Source organism: Bubalus bubalis, chromosome 13 (assembly GCF_019923935.1).
Source record: "Bubalus bubalis isolate 160015118507 breed Murrah chromosome 13, NDDB_SH_1, whole genome shotgun sequence".
Lineage (NCBI taxonomy): Eukaryota > Metazoa > Chordata > Mammalia > Artiodactyla > Bovidae > Bubalus > Bubalus bubalis.
This window is the reverse complement of record NC_059169.1, coordinates 10,275,513-10,300,366: the sequence shown is the minus strand read 5'-3', so window position 1 is coordinate 10,300,366 and position 24,854 is coordinate 10,275,513. Positions and strand designations below refer to the sequence as shown.

The following is a 24,854-nucleotide window of genomic DNA, read 5'->3' as shown; positions in this document are numbered from 1 at the left end:
TTATAAACTTTTAATTGACCCAAAAATGATTCTTTGAAAATAGTTTGGGAAAAGTGAAGACTTATTCTGTAATCTTAAGTCTTGATTTGAAGAGTAAAATATGGAAAAGTTGTAAAATCATCATTACACATAATGAATAATACCTAGTTTATTACACGTTGTGTGGATTTTGACTTTTAAAATTAAATATTTCAGACTTTTAGCTAAATATGTCAGGGAGTCCAGTGATTTATTATCGTACCATAAGCAGGAATGTGAAGCCAGAAGTAAGATTCTGGTATTTGTCCCTTTTATTGCCTATTATGGCATTTAATTTTAAATCTTATTACGGCTTCCTTATTGTGGGAAAAGTTTTTTTTTTTTTTTTTTTTTAATGATTTGAGTATCCTGCTGATACCATCATCCTGACTAGGTTTGTGAACCTATATTTGCTATTAAACTGATTTTCCAAGTGTATTTACATCTACATTCAAGATGGTACTGAAACCTTAGTTTTTGGGTACTAAAGAAGGATATTAAATAATGTTTCAAGAAACTCCTTAGATCAGTTAGGTATTAAGTTAACTTAATATTTTAGTACATTATACTTTGTTTCTGCATTATGCTTGTATTTTGTTCTTTTGAGTCAAAATTACTTAATGAATGCAATTACCATTTTGAAGATGTTATTGTTGTTCAGTCGCTAAGTCATATCTGACTCTGTGACCCCATGAACTACAGCATGCCGGGCTCCCCTGTCCTTCACTATCTCCTGGAGTTTGTTCAAATTCATGTCCATTGAGTCAATAATGCTATCTAGCCATCTTGTCTTCTGCTGCTCCCTTCTCCTTTGCCTTCAATCTTTCCCAGCATCAGGGTCTTTTCCAGTGAGTCAGCTCTTCACCATCAGGTGGCCAAAATATTGGAGCGTCAGCTTCAGCATCAGTCCTTCCAATGAATATTCAGGGTCAGTTTCCTTTAGGATTGACTGGTTTGATCTCCTTGTAGTCCAAGGGCCTCTCAAGAGTCTTCTCCAGCACCACAATCCAAAAGCATCAGTTCTTCAGCAGTCAGCCTTCTTTATGGTCCAGCTCTCACAGGTCTACATGGTGACTGGAAAAACCATAGCATTGACTATTTTCACTTAAAATTCATAAATTTAATTTGGACAAATCTAAAGATCATAGAGTTCTAGCTCAGAATGATCTGTTTCAACCAATTTACTTTGCAGATTAAAAACTAAGGCCTGAAGAAGTTGTGACTTGAGCTCACAAAGATGGCTAATAGTAAGAAATGTCTGGAGAGGGCACATGAGGTATAGGTATCTGAGGGTCCAGATCTCCGAGGTTTTGTGCAGTGTATCCACATTTTCCTGTTTATCACTTTTTATTATCTTGTTTGAAATTTTGGCTGAGGTTCTGTCATTATGTAAGAAAATGATTTGAATATATTTTAAATATGTTTGTACAAATGACATATTTAAGTTTGTATGAATGAGGAGTCTCTAAACTATGGTCCATAGGCCAAATGCGGCTGCGGTCTGTTTTTGTATTATAAATTAAGTTTTATTGTCACACAGCCTCACAGTGATAACAGGTGAGTTGTCTGTGGCTGCTTCTGCTTTAGAATAGCAGGGTTGCAGAGCTGTAGTAAAGACTGAATGGCCTGCAAATAAATATTTATGGTATGGCCCTTCATAGAAGAAGTTTGCCAGCTCCTAGTATAGATGAGTCAGAGAAGGCAATGGCAACCCACTCCAGTACTCTTGGCCTGGAAAATCCCATGGACAGAGGAGCCTGGTAGGCTGCAGACCACGGGGTTGCTGAGAGTTGGGCACAACTGAGCGACTTCACTTTCATGTTTCACTTTCATGCATTGGAGAAGGAAATGGCAACCTACTCCAGTATTCTTGCCTGGAGAATCCCAGGGACAGAGGAGCCTAGTGGGGCGCTGTCTATGGGGTCGCACAGAGTTGGACACGACTGAAGCAACTTAGCAGCAGCAGTAGAGATGAGTATCTGAGTCTGGGAGAAGTGAAATGCTAATAAGTTCATTCATGCATTTATGCAGTCATTAAAAAGGATCAGTTGATATCTTATGTTCAAGGCATTTAAGAACGATATAAAATTGCATCAGATGTGTGTCTTGCTCATGAGCAGCTCACAGTCATGTTGTGAAAAATACGTCAGGTACCCACATGACTTCAGGGAGGAAAGTGTTATGAAGAAGTTCAGACTCTCTGTTAATGAGGATAAGATTGTGCCATTGGGTGTTTCATGTTAGAGAAAAGAGGATAGAATGTATGACTAACCCTCCTTTCTCATTTATTTTTCTATTTTTATCTCCTCCATTTTCCTTTATCCATGCTATGCCTCAGCCAAGCCAGACTGAGCGCTGTTCCCAAATATGGCTGGTTCTCCCTGTCCCTTCCTTCTTACCACTGTCCTCAGTGGTCCCACCTGTCCCCTCGCTCCACATTTCCAACTACCATCTCTCTTTGAAGGCACAGTTCATGTTACCCCTACCAGAATAGTTTTCCATGTCCCTCTGGTGAGAACTAATCTTTTTCCTCTGTCTTCTAGAGCATTAACATTTTAAAAAAAAAATTTCTTACTTGCTATATCACCTTCCCTATTATGTTAAAATTGTTTCTGTATTTTAGTCTCTTAAAATAAAAAACTTGGTCTTCTCATTCTTTGATTCTCTTTTGTTTTATCACCTAATGATTTCTGTGTAGTAAGTTCAATGAATGTTATGGAAAGATTCAGGAAATATTATTAGATGAAGAATCATAGAATAACCTGCAAGAAAACTTTCCTCCTATGACAGAAGGGATGGTTTTGTAATGGGAAAGTGGTATTGCTGTGTGTTTTTATTCACCATGAAAACATGTAGTTGATGATAACTAACCTTCTCTTTTTGTACATCATGGCAAGATTCTTAACTTGGGATATAATTTTCCTAGCATTAAAACTTTTCCCATTGAAGTGTGCCATTTAAATTATTCCTTTTGAAATGTCTGGCTATAGCTGCCAAATTCCATAAAAATAGCAGAATGACATAGAATTACTTACTGATTTTGTTATGCATATCAACATTGTGTGGTTAGTGATGAGCCATTGAAATCTAATAGTTATTATCTCAAACTGGGTGTATTAGAATCTGCTTTCCAAGATAGTGGTGATAGACTACTATGTTGGTGACAACCTTTGGCAAGAAAGATGAGCAGAACACGGAAAAGAGATTTTTAAGATTAATTACTGTGGAGTTCCTTTTACTGTAATAGTGTGACTTACGTTTGAAATTTAATCAAATGTGGAGGGCCCCGCCCATTAATTTCTGGTTCTGTATTTGTTTTATTGCTGTTCAAAATCAGCATAGTATTTACTTTGTTGATAGAAAAGATATTTGTGCTTTATCATCTGATATATTGTTTTTAGTTTACAACTTTGAATAAATGATTTCTTAAATTTTTTTCTGATTTATGCAATTTTTTTTTGCTTTAGAAAGTACCATGAATCAAATGTCAAAAGCATTCTAAACTTTATACATATTTTTTACAAGGCTAATTATTCTTTATGCTTAACTTATATGAAGTGGGATCAGATTATAGAGTATCCTTACTGCATATAATTTAAACAAAATCTTGTTTCAGCCCCTGGAAAGAGTGATTTAAAGATTAAATGAGATTTAAAGCAATTTCCTGGGGCTTCCCAGGTGGCGCAGTTGGTAAAGAATCTGCCTGCCAATGCAAGAGATGCAGGTTCCATCCCTGGATAGGGAAGATCCCCTGGAGAAGGAAGTGGTAACCCACTCCAGTATTTTTGCCTGGGAAATCCCATGGACAGAGGAGCCTGGCAGGCTACAGACCATGGGGTTGCAAAAAGTCAGACCGAGCGACTGAGCACGCATTGAAAAGATTTCCTGGTATTTCTGTTATCTTTCCATTTTTTTATATATGTATATTTTCATGTTATCATATCATATTTTAATGCAGCACAGCATTATAAGTTGCAGTAGTTACCTTTATAAGAAATTCATGTTAGATTTAATAATTTGTGTCTCATGTATGGGTCTTATCCATGTATTTAAAAGATAAGTGTATATATGCATATATACAGATAGTGCATTCTATCTACAATGCTCAGCATTGAGGGTGGAGAGAGGAACTGTGGGAAGCAGTTGAGGTGTGATGATTGTATTTTTTGTCTTTCTTTGTTGGAGACTGTTTAGTAAGATAAAGAGTACAACTTTCAAAAACAATAGTGAGATGGATATTTTAAATCCATTGAATTGACCAAACATTTAAAAAATAGCTATAATATCCAGTGTAGGCAATTGAACAGGAAGCGTCTTCTTGTTCATGGGAGTGTAAATTCTTTCAGCCCCCTCTTTTCTTTTTGTTCCAGAAATTTGCTAGGATTACCAAAATTTAAAGCTTATATATTCTTTGACTCAATAATTCCACTCTTAAGAATTTCACCTACAAAGATATACTTTAAAAATGTTCATTGTAAGGTTGTTCATAGTAGCAGATTTTCAAATAGATCAAATTTTTTTCCTTTAAACTGAAGAGAGCGACATCTACCCTGTAGGGTTGTTGTAAAGATTAGAAACCACATGTATAACGAACTTAGCACAAAGTCTGGCATTACCAGGCAGATCACCTTATCCATTATAGGTGTTAGTAATTATTACTGTAGTCAATAGAGAGAGCTATTGAAGAGTTTTATTTATTTATTTATTTTTTGAGAATGAGATAGTTAATATTAGCATTTTGGGGGAAATCTGATATTATTTTCATGTGTATTTTGTGAGCTTAGTTGTTTTTCCTGTTGAGATTAATAATCTGATAATATTATATTCCTGTACACATATGCATGATTCTGTAGTTTGCAAAATACTTTCACCTTGACCTATATGATTTCATTTAATTCATGCAACCATTTAACAAAAAGAAATCTGAGACTCAGATGCAGTGATAGGCCAGCAATCACACGCTATTGGTAAGGAACAGAATCAGGACTTGACCTCAGTGGGATGAGCATAAGCACATAGAGCTTAAAAAATCCTGTACCATGGTTGCTTAGTTGAAAAGCGTCAGAAGCCAAACACTGAAGACCAAATACCTGTAGGGAATCTAGCCAGAACACACGGAAATCTGTTCCCCCAGTTTATAATAACAGAGGTAGCACACAGTCCGCTTGTGTAGATAGAAATTCGAAGAAACCCTTTTGCGAGGTCATAGGTCTTCAGTCGCAAGATTGTAGTCCACAGTGTGTAGGAATTGTGAAGTGTGTAGTAAGTACTTGGCAACTGATACTAAAATTATAAAGTTAGCAAGTTTGCCAATAACTTTGTTTAACAATATTTTTGTTCTTAAAATATTGAGTGCATTTAAAATAATCCATTTTATGCCCTGTTCACTCATATTTGAAAAAAAAATTTTTTTTTTGAGTAGAAAAAAAAAAGGCAAAGACCTTGCAAAGCCCAAAGTTGTTTTATAACTCTTATTTTATCTACATAGGTTGTGATCTGCGTAGCTCATGGAAGTATGTTTTGTGTGTGACTTAAATTATGTATGTCATGGCTTAAAAAGGTTAATGCTACACTGTATTTTATAGACATCTAATTTTAACTACACTACTGCTCTTAACATTATTAGAAATTTCCGTTTTGGACACAGGTCTGTGATTTTATTATACTAAAATAAAAAAGTTTTGAGAATGTAAAGTCTTAAGAAACTTAAGTCACATGTATACATTGAAAAGGAAGGTTTCTTCTATCTGTGAATGTCTGACCCCAGCCCCTAGTTTAAATCCCTAGTGGCCACTGCTGCTACCAAATGTGTATTCTTCTAGAGTGCATGCATGCGTTTGTGTTAGCCTGCTAGAATTTGCTTATAAATTTGTTATATAGGGCACTCATATTTGCTGAAGTAAGGTTTTGTTTGTTTTTAAGAAGAGAAGTGGGGCTCCCCAGGTGGTTCAGTGGTTAAGAATCCACCTGCCAATGCAGGTGTGACCCCTGGATTGGGAAGATACCCTGCAGGAGGGCATGGCTAGCTACTCCATTTTTCTTACCTGGGGAATCCCATGGACAGAGGAACCTGGTGGGCTACAGTCCGTGGGGATTCCAGAGTCAGACTCGACTGAGCCAGTATACTAACAAGAAGAGAAGTGGCACAGAAATTCTCTTCCCTTCCCCCAGACTTTTAGGAATAGATGTGGAACACCTACATGCAGATACTCTTGCAACATTCCTATTTACTCTTTTGTGACAATGTGAGGTATCTTATGATTTATATCAAAGAGGACAATCTCAGATTAAGTGCCTTGCCCAATGTCACATAGCCCGAAAACGAGAGCATAGTATCTTACAAAAGTCTTTGTTAATCCCAGGCTCAGTAAATGTTGTGAACTGCTTCTAAGATGAACTGGAACTAGACTGGATTGTTAGTGTTTTGTTTTGAATTGACTGCTTTGGCACCTATTTTAACTGTTGGTGGAAACTGTTTCTCTTTTGACGCCCCTTCCCCCCTCTAATTGGTGTACCATTGTTAAGGTCTAAAATCAGAATATATCTTTTGGTTTTCTGGTCTCCTGAGCTTGGCCATCAGTGAAAGTAACTGTCTTGGCTTGGATTTGCTGTTACAGGTAAAGTGAGTTGGGAAAAACTACAAAATAGTCACGGATGTCCGTGTCCTCTCAGGGATCTTCTGTTGAATTAACAATGTCTTCCTGAATTCAGAGGAGAGATCTGGTGACTGTGTCCTTCATAACAGACTGTGTGTGGGATGTTTGAGGACATGGCTGAGAGCATGCTGGCTTAGAATTCAGCTTCGGAAAGATGACACGGCCTAGACATGCTCTAAATTGGATGCCTGAGAAGGAAAAATCTTCTGTTTTTAGGGAGTCTTTAAGGCAGATTTGTTTAGAGTTGTGGGGCTTGGGGTGATTTCAGTAGGAAGGTTTCTTTCTCCCTTTGGCTTGAGGTTAAAACAGTTTGAATTTTATACTCACACTTTCCTCCGCCCTCTCCTTTCTGTCTGCTTGCTTGCCGGTATTACCACTGTCTGGACTCTGAGTTAAAATTCTTAACTCTGCTGCTTCGGAGCTCTGTGATCTTGGACAAGTTGCTTAATGTTTGATTTGAAAGACTGATGTCTTTTATGCTTACTGTTGGCAGGACTTGGTTTTCTCCATCTGACTCATGTCTCTTGTGGCCAGCGTGTAGTCACACCACTCTTTTTTAATCCTTCTGATCATCTGTATTTTTTAATTGTAGTGTTTGGCCTTTTAAACTTTTTGGTTTGCCTCAGTCTTATTTTCTTTAAAGACAGCTTTTTTTGAGATATAATTTATATCATAACACTCACCCTTTTATAATATAAAAACAAGTTATATAACTATTGCCACTATGTAATTGCTGTAGAATCTATTACCATTTAATAAATTACCAATATGACTGGATTTATGTCTAACATTTTATAAAATTTTGTGATTGTCTCCTCTTTCTCCGTCTTTCCTGTCTTCTTTGGGTTATTTTATTTTCTGGAATTCCATTTTAAATTGTTTAGTGGTTTTCCTAGAGATTACAGTATACATCCTTACTTTATGTGGTCTACTTAGACCTAGTACAGTATTATGCCATTTCATGTACAATGCAGAAATTCTACAGTCTCATAGCTCACTGTTTCCTTCTTTCCATCTCCATCTCTGTGTGGAGTTTTCGTATGTGTTTCATCTGCATAGGCTATAAACTTCATGGGAAAATGTCATAATTTTTCCTTTAAATGTTTTTTGAAGTGAGTTAAGACATTTCCTTCATTAATGACCCAAATAGCATTCAGTTGAAATTCACACTGATTTTTATTTTTGTTCTTTTGGTTATGTAGAAGAATTATTAAGTTCATTTTTTATTATGTTTAAATGTGGTAAAATATACATAACATAATCTTTACCTTTTTATCCATCTTTAAGTGTACAATTTGGTGGTATTAAGTATACTTATTGGTACACTGTCTATCACTGCCTTCATCTCCAGAATTCGTTCATCATCCAGAACTGAAACTCTCAACCCATTAAATAGTAACATTCTGTTTCCCCTACCCCTGAACATTCTGAAATCACCCTACCCCTCCTACTTTCTGTCTCTGAATTTAACTGCTCTGGGTAACTCTAAGTGGAATCATACAATATTTGTCCTTTTCTGACCGGCTTACTTCACTTTAGCATAATGTCTTTACTCCATGCATGTTGTAGCGCGGGTCAGGATTTCTTTCCTTTTGAAGGCTGAATAATAGTCTGCTGTATGGATATATACCACATTTGGTTTATCCATTATCTGTTGATTATCACCCAATTGGTACATGGGTAGAAGGTAGAAATTACCCTTTTTAGTTTTTTTGTATCATTCAGGAATCTTTCAGTACACATTTGTTAACTATTCTTTAGATGAGAGAAGTTGCTGAATTAAAATTTGAAATTTTGAAAATAGAAAGGGTATTTGTGAAGCCTTTCTGTAGTGTACTGTTGTAATGCAGTTTTTAACATAGTAACTTTGTGATCTCTTTATTTTTATCCATTTATTTGTAACTCTTATACTTAAAATTTAGTGGAGAATATTGTTGTTCTCGTGAAGGTAATAGATTGAGGATTTTGTGGGACTAAATGAAGTAACATTAATTATCATGGTTACATATAGTTAATGATTCTTACTGCCCCACATACATTCTAAAATTAGGCTTTTCAGTGCATGCTTTCTAAAAAGGGGCAAAGAGGCAGAAATAATGAGATGATTCTGGGGCTTTGTTTTCTGACTGGACCTTATCTAAAGATACTATTACAAAGTTTTTGAGGTGCCATACTGAAAACTGTGTGACATGCTGATTTGCCTAAGCAGAGAGTGTTCCTTTCTTGTGTGTGTGTACTTCCCAACATGCTTAGGGCATGTCTGCAAATGTGTGCACTTTCTTAGCTTTTTATTCAGCCCTTCACATATGAGTTGGTTATTGAATACAGTTTTTTAAGAGAAATAACCTTAATGACCCAAGTCAAATCCCTTATGATTATTCAGTGGAAGTGACAAACAGATTCAAGGGATTAGATCTGGTACAGAATGTGCCTGAAAAACTGTGGACGGAAGCTTGTAACATTTGTCCAGGAGGTGGTGATCAAAACCGTCCCCAAGAAGGAGAAATGCAGGAAGGCAAAGTGGTTGTCTGAGGAAGCCTTACAAATAGCTGAGAAAAGAGAAGCAGAAGACAAAGGAAAAAGAGAAAGATATACCCAACTGAATGCAGAGTTCCAGAGACTAGCAAGGAGAGATAAGAAAGACTTCTTAAGCGAACAATGCAAAGAAATAAAGGAAAACAGTAGAATGGGAAAGACTAGAGATCTCCTCAAGAAAATTAGAGATACCAGGGGAACATTTCATGCAAAGATAGGCTCAATAAAGGATAGAAACGGGAAGGATCTAACAGAAGCAGAAGAGATTAAGAAGAGGGGGCAAGAATACATAGAAGAACTGTGCAAAATAGTGACCATGATGTTGTCACTCACTTGGAGCCAGACATCCTGGAGTGTTTAGTCAAGTGGGCCTTAGGAAGCATTACTAGGAACAAAGCTAGTGGAGATGATGGAATTCCAGCTGAGCTATTTCAAATTCTAAAAGATAATGCTGTTAAAGTGCTTCACTCAATATGTTAGTAAATTTGGAAAACTCAGGAGTGGACTGAGAAAAAGAGTGGAAAAGGTCAGGACTGGAAAAATGTCAGTTTTCATTCCAATCCCAAAGAAAGGCAATGCCAAAGAATGTTCAAACTACCATACAGTTGCACTCATTTCACATACTGCCAAAGTAATGCTCAAAATCCTTCAAGTTAGGTTTCAGCAGTAGGTGATCTGAGAACTTCCAGATATACAAGCTAGATTTAGAAAACACAGGAAGCAGAGATTGAATTGCCAACATCCATTGGATTGGATTGTAGAAAAAGCAAGGGAATTCCAGAAAAACATTTGCTTCATTGATCACAACAAACTGTGGAAAATTCTTAGAGATAGTGATACCAGACCACCTTACCTGTCTTCTGAGAAACCTGTATGCAGGTTAAGAAGCAACAGTTAGAACCAGACATGGAACAATGGACTGATTCCAAATTGGGAAAGGAGTATGCCAAGGCTGTATATTGTCATCCTGCTTATTTAACTTCTGTGCAGAGTACATCATGAGAAATGTCAAGTAGATGAATCACACACTAGAATCAAGATTGCTGGGAGAACTATCAACAGCCTCACATATGCAGATGATACCACTGTAATGGCGGAAAGTGAAGAGGAACTAAAGAGCCTCTTGATAAAGGTGAAAGAGGAGAGTGAAAAAGCTGGCTTAAAAATGAACATTCAAAAAGCTGAGATCATAGTATCTGGTCCCATCACTTCATGACCAATAGATGGGAAAAAAGTGGAAATGGTGACAAATTTTATTTTCTTGGGCTCCAAAATCGCTGCAGATGGTGACTGCAGCCACGAAATTAAAAGATGCTTGCTTTTAAATCAAAATATTTCCTTATAAGTACAGTGGCTGAGAAATGTAACACATAATTTTTTCTAATGATATGCTATTTCTCTGGTTGTGGTTCAGTTGCTAAGTCATGTCTGACTCCTTGAGATCCCATGGACTGCAGAATGCAGTTTTCTTTTTAAAAGAAAAACTATGACAAACCTATGGATGTGAGAGTTGGACTGTGAAAAAGGCTGAGCGCCGAAGAATTGATGCTTTTGAACTGTGGTGTTGGAGAAGACTCTTGCGAGTCCCTTGGACTGCAAGGAGATCCAACCAGTCCATTCTGAAGGAGATCAGCCCTGGGATTTCTTTGGAAGGAATGATGCTAAAGCTGAAACTCCAGTACTTTGGCCACCTCATGCGAAGAGTTGACTCATTGGAAAAGACTCTGATGCTGGGAGGGATTGGGGGCAGGAGGAGAAGGGGACAACAGAGGATGAAATGGCTGGATGGTATCACTGACTCAATGGACGTGAGTCTGAGTGAACTCCGGGAGTTGGTGATGGACAGGGAGGCCTGGCGTGCTGCGATTCATGGGGTCGCAAAGAGTCGGACACGACTGAGTGACTGACCTCATCTGATCTGATGACAAACCTAGACAGTATATTAAAAAGCAAGACATTACTTTGCCAACAAAGGTCTGTCTAGTCAAAGCTATGGTTTTTCCAGTAGTCATGTATGGATGTAAAAATTGGACCATTATGAAGGCTGAGTGCTGAAGAATTGATGCTTTTGAACTGTGGTGCTGAAGACTCTTGAGAGTCCCTTGGACAGCAAGGAGATGAAACCAGTCAATCCTAAAGGAAATCAACCCTGAATATTCATTGGAAGGACTGATGCTGAAGCTCCAATACTTTGACCACTTGATGCAAAGAGCTAACTCTTTGGAAAAGACTCTAATGCTGGGAAAGATTGAGAACATGAGGAGAAGAGGGGAATAGAGGATGGGATAGTTAGATAGCATCACCGACTCAGTGGACATGAGTTTGAGCAAACTCTGGGAGGTAGTGGAGGACAGATGATCCTGGCATTCTGCAGTCCATGGGATCTCAAGGAGTCAGACATGACTTAGCAACTGAACCACAACCAGAGAAATAGCATATCATTAGAAAAAAATTATGTGTTGCATTTCTCAGCCTCTGTACTTAAAAGGAAATATTTTGATTAATATAGATGTTGTTGTTGATTACAACAGTAGAAGAGTACAAGCAAAACAACTGTGATCTTGATGTGAATTGATAAGATTCCTACTTTTAGCAGTTTAACTTTTTGGAATACGTAATGTGTATTAGACCCAGGAACTGCACTTAGGGGGTTTCAGTGTACTTGGAGTGACAGTCTGAGGTGGTATGAAGCGTCCAAAGCGTCAAGTTTGCAGGCATCTAAACCTGCTGGATGGAGCCAAAGCAAAAAGAATACCCAGCTGTGGATGTGACTGGTGATAGAAGCAAGGTCCGATGCTGTAAAGAGCAATATTGCATAGGAACCTGGAATGTCAGGTCCATGAATCAAGGCAAATTGGAAGTGGTCAAACAAGAGATGGCAAGAGTGAATGTCGACATTCTAGGAATCAGCGAACTGAAATGGACTGGAATGGGTGAATTTAACTCAGATGACCATTATATCTACTACTGTGGGCAGGAATCCCTCAGAAGAAATGGAGCAGCCATCATGGTCAACAAAAGAGTCCGAAATGCAGTACTTGGATGCAGTCTCAAAAATGACAGAATGATCTCTGTTCGTTTCCAAGGCAAACCATTCAATATCACAGTAATCCAAGTCTATGCCCCAACCAGTAATGCTGAAGAAGCTGAAGTTGAATGATTCTATGAAGACCTACAAGACCTTTTAGAACTAACACCCAAAAAGATGTCCTTTTCATTATAGGGGACTGGAATGCAAAAGTAGGAAGTCAAGAAACACCTGGAGTAACAGGCAAATTTGGGCTTGGAATACACAATGAGCAGGGCAAAGACTATTAATAGAGTTTTGCCAAGAAAATGCACTGGTCACAGCAAACACCCTCTTCCAACAACACAAGAGAAGACTCTACACATGGACATCACCAGATGGTCAACACTGAACTGAAATCAGACTGATTATATTCTTTGCTGCCAAATATGGAGAAGCTCTATACAGTCAGCAAAAACAAGACCAGGAGCTGACTGTGGCTCAGATCATGAACTCCTTATTGCCAAATTCAGACTTAAATTGAAGAAAGTAGGGAAAATCACCGGACCATTCAGGTATGACCTAAATCAAATTCCTTATGATTATACAGTGGAAGTGAGAAATAGATTTAAGGGCCTAGATCTGATAGATTGAGTGTCTGATGAACTATGGAATGAGGTTCGTGACATTGTACAGGAGACAGGGATCAAGACCATCCCCATGGAAAGGAAATGCAAAAAAGCAAAATGGCTGTCTGGGGAGGCCTTACAGATAGCTTGTACAACTTGTTACAGAGCAAAACAAAACCTTTACAAGTTTTCAACTCTTTTTTTTTCCCCCTCAGCCATCATTATGTTTTCTTTGCCAGACTATGTGTGCTCTGTCACTCAGTCGTGTCCAACTTACGACCCCATGGACTGTAGCCTCCCCAGGCTCCTCTGTCCATGGGATTTCCCAGGCAAGACTACTAGAGTGGGTTGTCATTTCCTCCTCCAGGGCATCGTCCTGACCCAGGGATGGAACCCGTATTTCCTGCCTTGGTGGGCAGATTCTTGACCACTGAGCCACTGGGAAACTATAATAAATTTAATAATTATGATTTTGTTAGACCTGTTGATCTAAAGCTTATCTTAAGAGTTGTCCGCAAAAGTTAAGCTTTTCTCCTGAAAGCTGGAAGTGAGGAAAAGAAGCAGTTAAAATAAGAAAAGCATATAGGAAAAAAGAAATGGAAAGCAGTGGTTGTAGTTTGTAGTGGAGTCTGTGGTGTGGAGGTCCTGGTTGAGCCAGTGTGTGGCAGCTGCCTCAGCCACCGCGAACACCCGTGTTGGCCGACTCCCTTTTCAGATGTCTTGGCCAGTATCGTTCTAGTGATTGGGGTGTGTGGGTCTTAGCAGCTGTAACAAAATTTGGTAGAGGTTAAAACAGCATTGATGGTGAGGAAGCTACAGATACTGAAAGATAATCAAGAAATAAGAGCTAGAAAATAAAATAATCCTTCTGAGTTGTCAAAAATAACCAATAATGCAGAAGTATATATCCTATAGAAGGTAGGCAATTGCTTGTGTCCTCTGAGGAAATCATCCAGACAAGTGTGTATTTTCTTCATGGAGAAGGAAAGTCAAAAGTTCTTGGATTCCTGATAGATAGGCAGTGTACCTCTGAGTGACAGATGGGTCTGTTAGATAGGTCTCTGATAGGGGAGGAATGAAGACTTGGGTTCCTAGCAAAGTAATGAATCTCTTGTTTGGGGGATTGTTGGTGTTGTTCAGTCGCTAAGTTGTGTCTGACTTTCTTCGACCCCATGGGCTGCTGCAAGCCCAGCCTGTCTGCAACCTTTATTCACAATAGTGAATCCTCACTATTTCCGGAGTTTGCCCAAGTTCGTGTCCATTGAGTTATTATCAAATAGTATAAAAAGTGGTTGCACATGCTTCCTCCCCACCCCTAACCAGTATAAAGGCTGTGGTATCACTATCTAAAGTGTAGATGAAGACACTGAATCTGAAATAAAATGATTTTCCTCATCTTATGCTAGTAGGTTGTCAGTTCTTTTGACTAAAGTTCATTGTGTTTTCAAGCCCTGAGGGTTCAAAAAAGCTGGAGTTTAACTGCATGCCATTATACGGAAAACTTAAATTTAACCAGAAGCCACAATGAGAAAATAAGCAGATTTTTAATTTTGTAACAAATGATTATTTGTTATTAATCGTTTAGGGTCTTAAGAGTCTGCTGTGCTTTTAGGTTATCAAAGAAAGATAAAATTGTATTCAAATGTGTTAATGTTGTAAGTGCTTACTCGTACTAGAGTATTCTTCGGAAAACTAACTCATAATAACTTAAAATGGTAAATTTAACTAATAATAGCCTTATTTTACTCATTCTCGTGCCACTTTTACTTTGAAATTTTCATTAAAAATTTATAAAGTTTATTTTAGTTATGAAGATTATATTTTAAAAGTTAATAGATACTAGATGTCCATTCACATTTTGTTTCAGAATTTTCCATTGTCAATCGCCAATTAGATAATGGTTAATAATAATCTTTGCCTCTCTATATATGACCCCCTACTCATATAAACCAAATATTTTGCTTATTTTGAGATTAAATCATTAGCTTATACTTCTTTTCCTGACAAACTTTATATAATTTTCAGTCTTGCAGAGTCTCTGGTGAGTTTTAGATCACTAAATCTAGAATTTGTTGACTGAATTAATGAATAAAGCAATAGATTAATAGCTTGTTGGTTTTTTTTTTTTTTAAACCACCAGAGATCTTATTTTCACTCTTCAGAAACTAATGATTCACAAATCTTAACCAAAGTGGACCACATTTACGATAATGTTTTGCACAACATTTTTAGCCGATGAAGTGTAAAAATTTCATGTTTGTCTTAGCTTTTCAGTCCCTGAGGTATTAAAAGTGGTGACAGGGCTTCTCTGTTACTGTTTTGCAGCTAGCTCTTTTAATTGATGTTGAATTGTGGCTTTCCATGCACACAGGGTTCAGTAAAAAGGTTGCAGTCATCTAGCGAGCATTTTTCCTTTAATGTGCTCATTAGTGATGGCAAGTCCAGGTTTCAGCACACATCAGTAATTTACATTTCATTGCTGAGTGGCTGCCCTTGTTCTAGAGTTGTTTCTAAGCCCCAGTGAATATATATTGGGAATAAACAGTAGAAGAATTGAAAGCCAAATACCCTGCCAGGCCTTTCAGTTGGTTCTGAAGCGCCCAGTGGATCTCTGATTAGCAATGCATGAAGCAGGATGGAAATGCAAAGATGAGGTTTGCAGAAGTTGTCACAGGTAGGCCACTCCCTTAAATCCCCCTTTTGTGACCACCTTTCCATTTCATCTTCCTCAGGTTCTTCTTTCAAGACAGACTAGCTGTCAAAGTGCAAATACTCTGTTAGACCTCAGAGGTGAACAACAGAGGATCGACCTGGTTCCTTTACCCCTTCTGAGTGTTAAGCCGAGTCTGATTGTTATGCAGTGAGTCGATGTGAGCAAAGCCTTGCTAGGCCTTTAGAGCTCCTAGGGACCCCGTTATTGTGAGGGATCTCTGGGGTGATTCCTTCTGGGATTCATTTTCCCTCTTTGCCTGATTGGTAGCAGCTTGTTCTGGCTTTTGAAAGCTGGCTTAGATCATTCAGGGGTGATCGGTGAAGTCTGTGGTCAGTGTTACTGTGCATCAGGCCAGGTCTCTTGTTACGATGTTGTCCTCGAAACTGGGATGTTAGGGAAAATCCAGAGGTTTCCTTCTTGTAGAAAAACCTGCTATATTAGAAAGAAACATTTTTAGACCTTGGGATTTTATTCTAAGTTACTTTATGCATAGAAACAGTAGCATTAGGAAACACTAGCCTCACTGTCTTCAGAAGGTTAATAATGTAATTCTCTATACATTTTATTTACATATACATGGAAATTCAGGTTTCTTGTGAGAAAGTAGATACTAATATTGCCCGTTGGGTGTTAGTATGGTCACCTGTCTACTTATTTATTTTTCTGATGTTTTTCAAAACATTGAATTTAAGAAGTTCTGTTCAGAATTCATGGTTAGAAGCAAAGGTGAGTGAATTTATGACCAACAATACAATATTGAAAGATGATGAAAAATATGTGTTACTATTTTATGGTAAATTGAGTCGGATGTGATTCAGCTCTTAAACATGAACGTATGTTAAGCACGGTTTATTAAATCTTTATATTAGTTTTTTTTTTTTTTAAGCTAGATTTTAATAGAGGAGCAACATGGAGCAATGTAGTTTTTGGAAATTTTTTTATGTGTATGAAGGTAAAGATGGGAATCTTGAGGATGTTAGCTTAGAAATGTTCTGATCAGTTTTTGTAGCCTTTGCAAAAATGTAACCATAAATTTACCTTCTAGATGACGACTTGAAACTATTCCTTTTGGATGCTTGCCAGATAAAAGCCCCATGGGGTTAAGTTCTGGAAAATCACTTGCAAATTTGTGGGGGATATCAGTGACTTTAAATATTTAACTGTCCAAACTGTCATCTATGTGCATTCTGTCTCTGCATTGAGTTAAAAAAAATGAGAAGTTTGCCAGCCAGTTAGAATTAAAGGTGACATCTGCTTTTAATTGGTGTTTTATTTTCTTCCAAGTCAGTAAAAATTCAGTAAGACATGAATTATCAAATTTTGCAATGCTAAGCAACTTGTCAAGTGACAGTCCTACCTTGAGCACTTATACAGATGGAAAGTGTTAAAACGTTGATTAATCGTTCTGAGTTCTGATTATGCTTTTAGAAGGCCAAAGCTTCCATAACCATTGCCAGCTTTCTTGTGTCAGATAGTATTCATTTGTTAATTTTGTAGGCTTTTTTCAATTACTGGCAAATTGCCTCTTGTATAATTAACACTTAACTAGTTTTAGTGATTCTTGGTTTAGTAGACTTGGGGTCAGATAAAGGCATTATAGAATTCTTGTGTTTCTCAAGTCTTATTTATTTAGTAAACTTCTTTGTTAAATTCTTTATAGTAAAAAAAAAAAAAAAGAGAGCTTAAAAAATCTCAAACTGAACTTTAAGATATTCTCTTATATATACTTGTGTTGTTGAGAAGGGAGTATTTGATTCTTGACAAAGGTAGCCTTGCATGGACCCCCTGTTGAAAAAGGAAATTGATTATTTCTGTTTTTGCCATTTCCCAAACATTTTAAGGTATAAAATGTAAGAGTAGAGAAATCAGTTCCTTCAAGAAGAGCATATAAAAATAACTCAAGACTTCAAACATTCTCAGACCTAAAAGAGACCAAAGAAAATATTTTCATCATAGCGACTGCATTTACGTTTTCTAGGTACTGAAAATTTCAGCATGGTACTGAGTAGTCTCTTTATACAAAGTGTCCTTAAAAATTCAACCATGAGGATGATTTTTTTTTTCTAATCGTTAATATGAAAGTAGATTTCCTCCTTTTCCTATTTGAATAGATCTGTATATTAGAGGTAGAATTGTGTTTAGAAAGTGGTTAGGACTTACAGCAGCATTTCTCAAATTAGTCTCTTAATATCACTAGACTTTAATATTAAGAAACCTTTAACTCAGGTTTCTTTTTAATTGTCCGCTTTAGAATATCTGATAAATGTTTATGTAGTAATGTGTTTTGGCTGCCAGAAAATCATTGCATTGTTTAATATCATTCAAAATCTGTCCTATTCAGTTACTTGGATGCTGTGTCAATTTTATTTCGACTTAAGAACTAGAAAAGATGCTTATATAAATTAACAGTTGATAAGTAGCATCTTGAACCCAAAGGCCAAGTTTAACAGTTTCTTATACATTTTTAAAAAATATGTGAAAAATAGGAAATTTAGCTCTTCTCTTTAAACTGTACAAAACACTTTTATAGTCATTTCAATGCCTGATAACTTCAAGGTTCATTGCCCCAGTACATTTTTCAAATTATTTGCTTCTCAATACATAAGGCTTTAATTTACCTCCTACCGACAAACCCCAAATGGGTTTTTAAGAATTTTGAAGGTGGATTGCTACAGTTGGGTTGCAGCAACGGCTTTGATTGCTAACATGAGATTCTTTAAGACTCCCCACATTTAGAAGGATGGATGGGAGGTTCAGGCAGCATCTTCTGGGCAAATGCTAAGGTGTTTTTCTTTTCAGTCACAGAATTCCTGTTTTCTATAATATGTTTCTTTGAAACCCATGTTAATGCCTGTTTCTTTGAAAATATAATTTAGATGCAACATTTAGCTGTATTTTTTCCACTGTTAACTTAAATTTTGGTTTGTATGAGCTTTTTTAATCTTGAATTTTACCTAACAATAGTGAAGATAAATATAAGGTTTGTACCATGACGTACCCTAAAACAGTGCTTACTGCTCCTGTAAATAACTCTGATATTATTAGTAAATGTGGTTTATATACAGATGAGTAATACCACCTCGGGTTCTCATTCTCTTAGAGGTGCTCAGTGTGGCTTTCCTGTCATCCTTTCATGCTTGCGCTGCTGTTAAGAAATGAGAATAGTTGATAGCTGTGTTTTACTGGAAAGAAGACTGAAATTTATGGCTGGTATTTGAATTGGGGTAATAATTTACTTCTCTGCCCCTAAATACTTACTCGATCTTTTAGGAAACTTGAGATCACTGTAGGCTTGATTTGTTAATCATTTCTGTGTTTGTGGCTCAGTTTGGTCACTAATACTGAACTTGTTGCTTAATATTCTTGCTTCTCTTTGCCTCCTTGCTTGCAGTTGCTGTTGTTTAAATTGCCAGGCTCTCTTTATCATGTGAGCCTGTCACTCTGTTGACAGTTGATCGGATCAGGGATTAGCGTCTGACCCAAAGGCAGTCAAGCTGCGGAGGGCCCTAGGCCCAGGGTGTGTGGGTGTGGATGGGGTCGTGTGTGGTGGGGGTTGTGGATGGCGGTGGGGTGCAGAGAAGGTTGTGACATTCTGAAAGATGAGAAGGAGCGGCCAGCACATGAGAATCTGGGGGTAGACCCTTTCCAGGAAGAGAGAGTGAGGAGGTGTAAATGTTCTGAGGCTGGAAGATTAGCATGTTGGGTAGAGGAAAAGAGGCCCGTGTGACAGGAGAATGCATGAGGAGGCATGTATTACAGGATGTGGTTGGAAAGATGGGCTCAGGGCAGATCCGCGAGGGTCATTGTAAGAAGCTGGGATGTTAACCTGAGCAGCTCTGGGGAGACACAGTGGGGAATTTTAAGCATGTAGTGATGTAATGTGGTGTATTTCTATATTAACTGTAACAAATGCATATCAGACTGGAGAATTATGTGATTAAAAGCAGTTATGATAATGGGAGTAGGATAAAATGTAAACTATATATAACAAGAAACAGCGCCCTAGAAGTTAGAAGTCTCCTGCTGGTCTTTCTGTAGAAATCTTCCCTCCTTAACTTTGTCTTGCTGCTCCTAGGACATATCTCCCTGTGAAAACAGTGCTGTCTTCTAATTTGTACTTTGCAAATCATCCCCTTTTCAGTAAGCCACCCCCTTACTTAGAAATTAGTCTGAGACCAAGAAACATTCCTCTTCCTGCAGTGACTTATTTCCTTAAGTCTTGATTATTCAGTCTTGAAAAACACCTAGTAAGACCGTCCATAGTAACCCTTGACCCTTAAAGTCTTAAGGACAGTCAGGGGAGGATACAAAGGGAGTAGATGGTATCATAGTTTAAGGTGGCCACTTGAAATTCTGTCTCCTTTGATATCTTTCTGCCAGTGTTAATTACTGATGTGTGTGCTTGTTTATTTGGTTGTGTCCAACTCTTTGCGACCTCATGGACTGTAGCCTGTCAGGCTCCTCTGTCCATGGAATTTCCAGGCAAGAATACTGGAGTGGGTTGCCATTTCCTTCTCCAGGAGATCTTCCCGACCCGGGGATTGAACCCGTGTCTCCCGGATTGCCTGCATTGGGAGGCGGATTCTTTAACACTGAGTCACCTGGGAAGCCCGTTAATTACTGATAAACTTCTTTACCTTTTTGTCTGGCCAGCAGGTGATGGTTATACCAAGCAGATGTGCTTTGGTGAATGCTTGTATACGGTAGGTGTGGACATGTGCACACAATCACTTACATTCCAGTGGACAGTTTGCCTCTCTAACATTCTTTCCACCACTGATGATTTGTTTAAGCTGCTTATAATCATGTTATCTCTTCTGACAATTATTGATTCAAGGATGAATCAGTGAAGGCTCAAGCCAGTTTGGATCAATGAAACAGAATGTGAGGCTTTTCTGGCATTCCTGGGAAAGAAGCTTTCTCATTCATTAGAGAGGCCGTGGTGCTCAAGCTGCACACCACCCACCCCCACCCTTCGGTGAGTGAGAGGGCTTGGTGCATCTGGCAGCCATTTTGTGAGTGTGAGGAGAGAGCCAAGGACACAGCTGACTTACACAATGGGACGAATCTGAAAGAGTGGCAGAGAAACCCAGACTTGGGAGATAACCTTTTAGAAGAGTTTGTCTTGGTTTTGAAGGGAGTGTGTGTTGGCGGAGGGGAGAGTCAGGGTGCTTCATGGGTTGACAGCATTTTGTACTTTCTCTCTCTCAGTCGCTCAGTCATGTCCAGCTCTTTGCGACCCCATGGACTATAGCCCACCAGGCTCCTCTGTTCATTGACTTCTCCAGCCAAGATTACTGGAGTGGGTTGCCATTTCCTTCTCCAGGGGATCTTCCCGACCCAGGGATCAAACCTGTGTCTCTGTATCTCCTACATTGCAGGTGGATTCTTTACCCACTGAGCCGTTGGGGAAAGCCCTTTTGTACTTGATCAGATATTTACTGAAAAGTCTTCCTGTCCCACTGTGCTGGACACTGAGAAGCTTAGTTTAGAAATAAAGTAGGGCACAGGACTTGCTTTTTCAGGAATCTTATTTATGGGCATTAGATTTTGATTCCTTCTGTGGCTGTTTCTTGTACTGGTTTTGCAGATTGAGAGAACACTCAGTTATTACTATTCAGTTGAAACTTTCAGGACCAGAGCTTAAAGCATGAACCCTTAGGTTAATAAGTCAGGGAGGCACTGTCAGATCTGTGAGTTGCTTTAACGGTATTGCTGGGCGGCTAGCCCCACAGTGCACATTGTCCATGGGTGTTTTGAGGAATCCTGGAGTGAGAAGATTGGGAGCTTTGAGGAAAGTATTGGAAACAGAGACTAAACAGCTGTTGGGTCTTCTGCTCTGTGTTCAGGCTTCATTGAAATCGTGCTGTTTCTGGAGGACCTATGACATCATCCTGAGTTGTTGCGAATAGCGAGTTAAAATATTTAAAACAACTTTTTTCTATTTTATTTAGAAAGTTATACCTAAGTTGTTGATTATTTTGCTTGTGTCTTGACTGTTTAGAACCAACAATGATTTTAACTTTTTGTTTCCCAGAACTGTATGGTTTTTATTTTAAACCCATAAAATTATGCTTTTTTTCAGCCTAAGATCATTTCTGTGCTGTCTTCTTATCCAAAAAACCTGAAATCAACTTATATGTTGTTAATTTGCAAAGTCTTTGCTAGACTGGACAACCATCTTGGAAACGGACTGAATCTTTTTAGAGCTTTATTATAGGTAATCTAAGGAAGATAGGGGCTTCCCTTGTGGCTCAGCTGGTAAAAGAACCTGCCTGCAATGTGGGAGACCTGGGTTCTATCCCTGGGTTGGGAAGATCCCCTGGAGAAGGGAAAGGCTACCCACTCCAGTATTCTGGCCTGAAGAATTCCATGGACTGTATAGTCCATGGGGTCGCAAAGAGTTGGACACAACTGAGCGACTTTCACTTTCACTTTTTCAAGGAAGATAGAAGACTTAATTTCAAATTACTTACATTTTGTGATGTGTTGGCTTTTTATTTCTTTATAGGTCTTTAAACTATAGTCTAACCTCCTCTTAGGGCTTCTCTGGTGGCTCAGTGGTAAAGAATCCACCTGCCAATTCAGGAGACGTGGGTTCGATTCCTGGATCAGGAAGATCTGTTAGAGAAGGAAATGGCACCCCACTCCATTTTTCTTGCTTGGGAAATCCCATGGACAGAAGAGCCTGGTGGGTTGCAGTCCATGGGGTCACAAAGAGTTGGACACAACTTAGCGACTAAACAACAGCAGCAAGGCTTTTCTTAGGATAGTTGAAAATTGCTCATGATGGATTGGTATTATAGCATGAGAGCACTGTTTTCTGGCTGGTATGGTGGGTGGGTCTTAGCATGCTCTGAAAATGCCTTGACACGTCTTCCCAGGTCATGGAGTTCATCACTGATGACTTGTTTATATCTTCTCCTGACTTCTAATAATTATCTTTATGCAATTTCTACTGTGGATAGTGAACCTAAAAACTCAGACTTTGAAGTTTTTAATAGCATTATTAAATCAGAGTTGAAGTCTTTGGTCAAGTTGAGTAACTGCTGTTTCAAAATTCAGTTTTGAAAACTGAAAAACATTCTAAATCACGGAGATTTATAGCATGAAGAGTAGTACTCCAACACACCCTTTTTGTATTGGAAATGAAGTTTTAAGGTAATAGTAACATGAGTAAACTACATGAAATCTCCCAGAACTTTGCAGCACTTGGCAGCAGTGATTATACAAGTAAATGTGTTCCCTGGTGGCTCAGCGATAAAGAATCTGCCTGCAGCGCAGGAGACGTGGGTTTGATCCCTGGGTCAGGAAGACCTCCAGAAGAAGAAAATGGCAACCCACTCCAACATTCTTGCCTGGGAAAATTCCATGGACAGAGGAGCCTGGCGGTTACAGTCCATGGGGTTGCAGTATGAGTTGAACACAACAGCGATTGAACAACAATAACAGTTTTTAGGGTTTCAGGTTCTGGGTAGTTTATCACAGGAAATTGTATTTGGTTTGGTACCTGCCTTACTGAAGACATTTCCATCCCATGTAAGAGTGTCTCCTATGGAAGTCTCCCCTGGATGTCCTGCCAACAAGTCACTTACGTGAAACTTAAAATGAAACTTATCTTGTAACCAAACCTGCACTTCAGTTCCCTGTCTGAATTAAGTTTTCTGATCTGCAAACCTTACAGTCAGCTTTGACTATTCCCCTTCCCTTGCACTTCCGAATTCTGTCTCCTCCCTACATCCGTTGCCGGGTCCACTATTAATTAGTATCATTGCAGCTCTTCTCGCTGCTTTGCTCTTCACTGTATTTCTGCTGCTGTCATATTACTTCCTCCCTTGTTTCTTTCGCCTGGACCACTGATGACTTCGTACACTTCAGCATTCTTCCGTGGCTTACTGCTGTCTGTGGAGCCTGTGTTCCTCAAGGTGGTATGCACAATAGTTGCGCTTCTGTCTGCCTTCCAACACTGTCTGTGCTTACTTAGCTTCTCTGTAATTTCTGTTACCAGAGTCGGCTGGCTGCTGTAATTGTGTTTAGCTTTCATCTGAAGAGCATCTTTGCTTCTTTGAGAACAGTGGCTTGCTTGCTTGCCTCAACTTTGGCCATGCGATGGAAGGACAAGTAGATTTACAAGAGAGCAGGGTTTTAGGGTGAGAGGAGGAGGTGAAAGGTGTGGGGAAGAGGTAAGGTTAGCTGCTTTAGGAAGGGTTATACCGTCTCAGGACCGAGACTCTTGGAATAATTTAAACACCCGCACATGGGAAGGTGGGTGGGGAGACCTCAGCAGCCAACAGTTGTGAACTGTGACTTCTGGGTTCCTTCACAGTAGGGTAGCAGCTCCCTAGGGTTCCCTCTGTGCTAGGTGCTTTGCACACTGAGTCGCTTAAGCAGTGTTCAACTCTTTATGACCTGTGGACTGTAGCCCTCCAGGCTCCTCTGTCCATGGGGATTCTCCAGGCAAGAAGACTGGAGTGGATTGCCATTTCCTTCTCCAGAGAATCTTCCTGAACCAGGGATCAAACCCTGGTCTCTTACGTCTCCTGCACTGGCAGACAGGTTATTACTAGCGCCATCTGGGAAGCCCAGTGCTTTCCACTGATGAATTAATTTAACCCTCCCAGATACAGGAACTGAGGCACGGAGTGGTTAAGTACCTTGTCCAAGGCCAACCATATCGTTGGTGGTAGAATTGGAGTTCGGGCACCTCCACAGTCCCTGCTCTTAACCATTATACTCTACTGTTTCTAATTCCTGCCTTCCATTCTTTTTTTAAAAAAACTATGTATTTACTTTTGGGTGTGCTGGGTCTTCGTTGCTCTGCTCGGGCTTTCTGTGGTTGTGGAGTGTGAGGGCTGCTCCCGAGCTGCTGTGCTTGGACTTCTCGTTGTCGTGGCTTCTCTTGTTGGGAGCACAGGCTCTCGGGTGTGGGGGCTTCAGTAGCTGTGGCTCCCAGGCTCTTGAGTCTAGTTTCAGTAGTTGTGGCCCATAGGCTTAGTTGCTGCTCAGCATGTGGGATCTTGTTGGATGAGGGATTGAACCCATATCTCCTGCATTGACAGGTGAATTCTTTTCCACTGAGCCATCAGGGAAACCCCTGCCTTTCTTTCGTACAAGAATATAATTTACACTCCTGCCTGACAATTGTTCTGTATGTGCAAGAGCCATGGGAGGTGAGGGCTTTTAAAGGTGGTGTCAGTCATAACTTGAAAACTTCAAAAGGCCATGCAAGAGGGTGTGAGTATATATTTGATGGGACTCACACTGGCTGGCAAAACACTGTAAGTATATAATTTTGC

General features: G+C 39.0%; 1 protein-coding gene across 5 annotated transcripts in view; it reads left to right on the top strand.

The window, feature by feature from the left end:
• The window catches only part of PCCA (propionyl-CoA carboxylase subunit alpha), a 363,650-nt gene that overhangs the window by 56,976 nt on the left and 281,820 nt on the right, over positions 1-24,854 (top strand). The window lies entirely within an intron of this gene.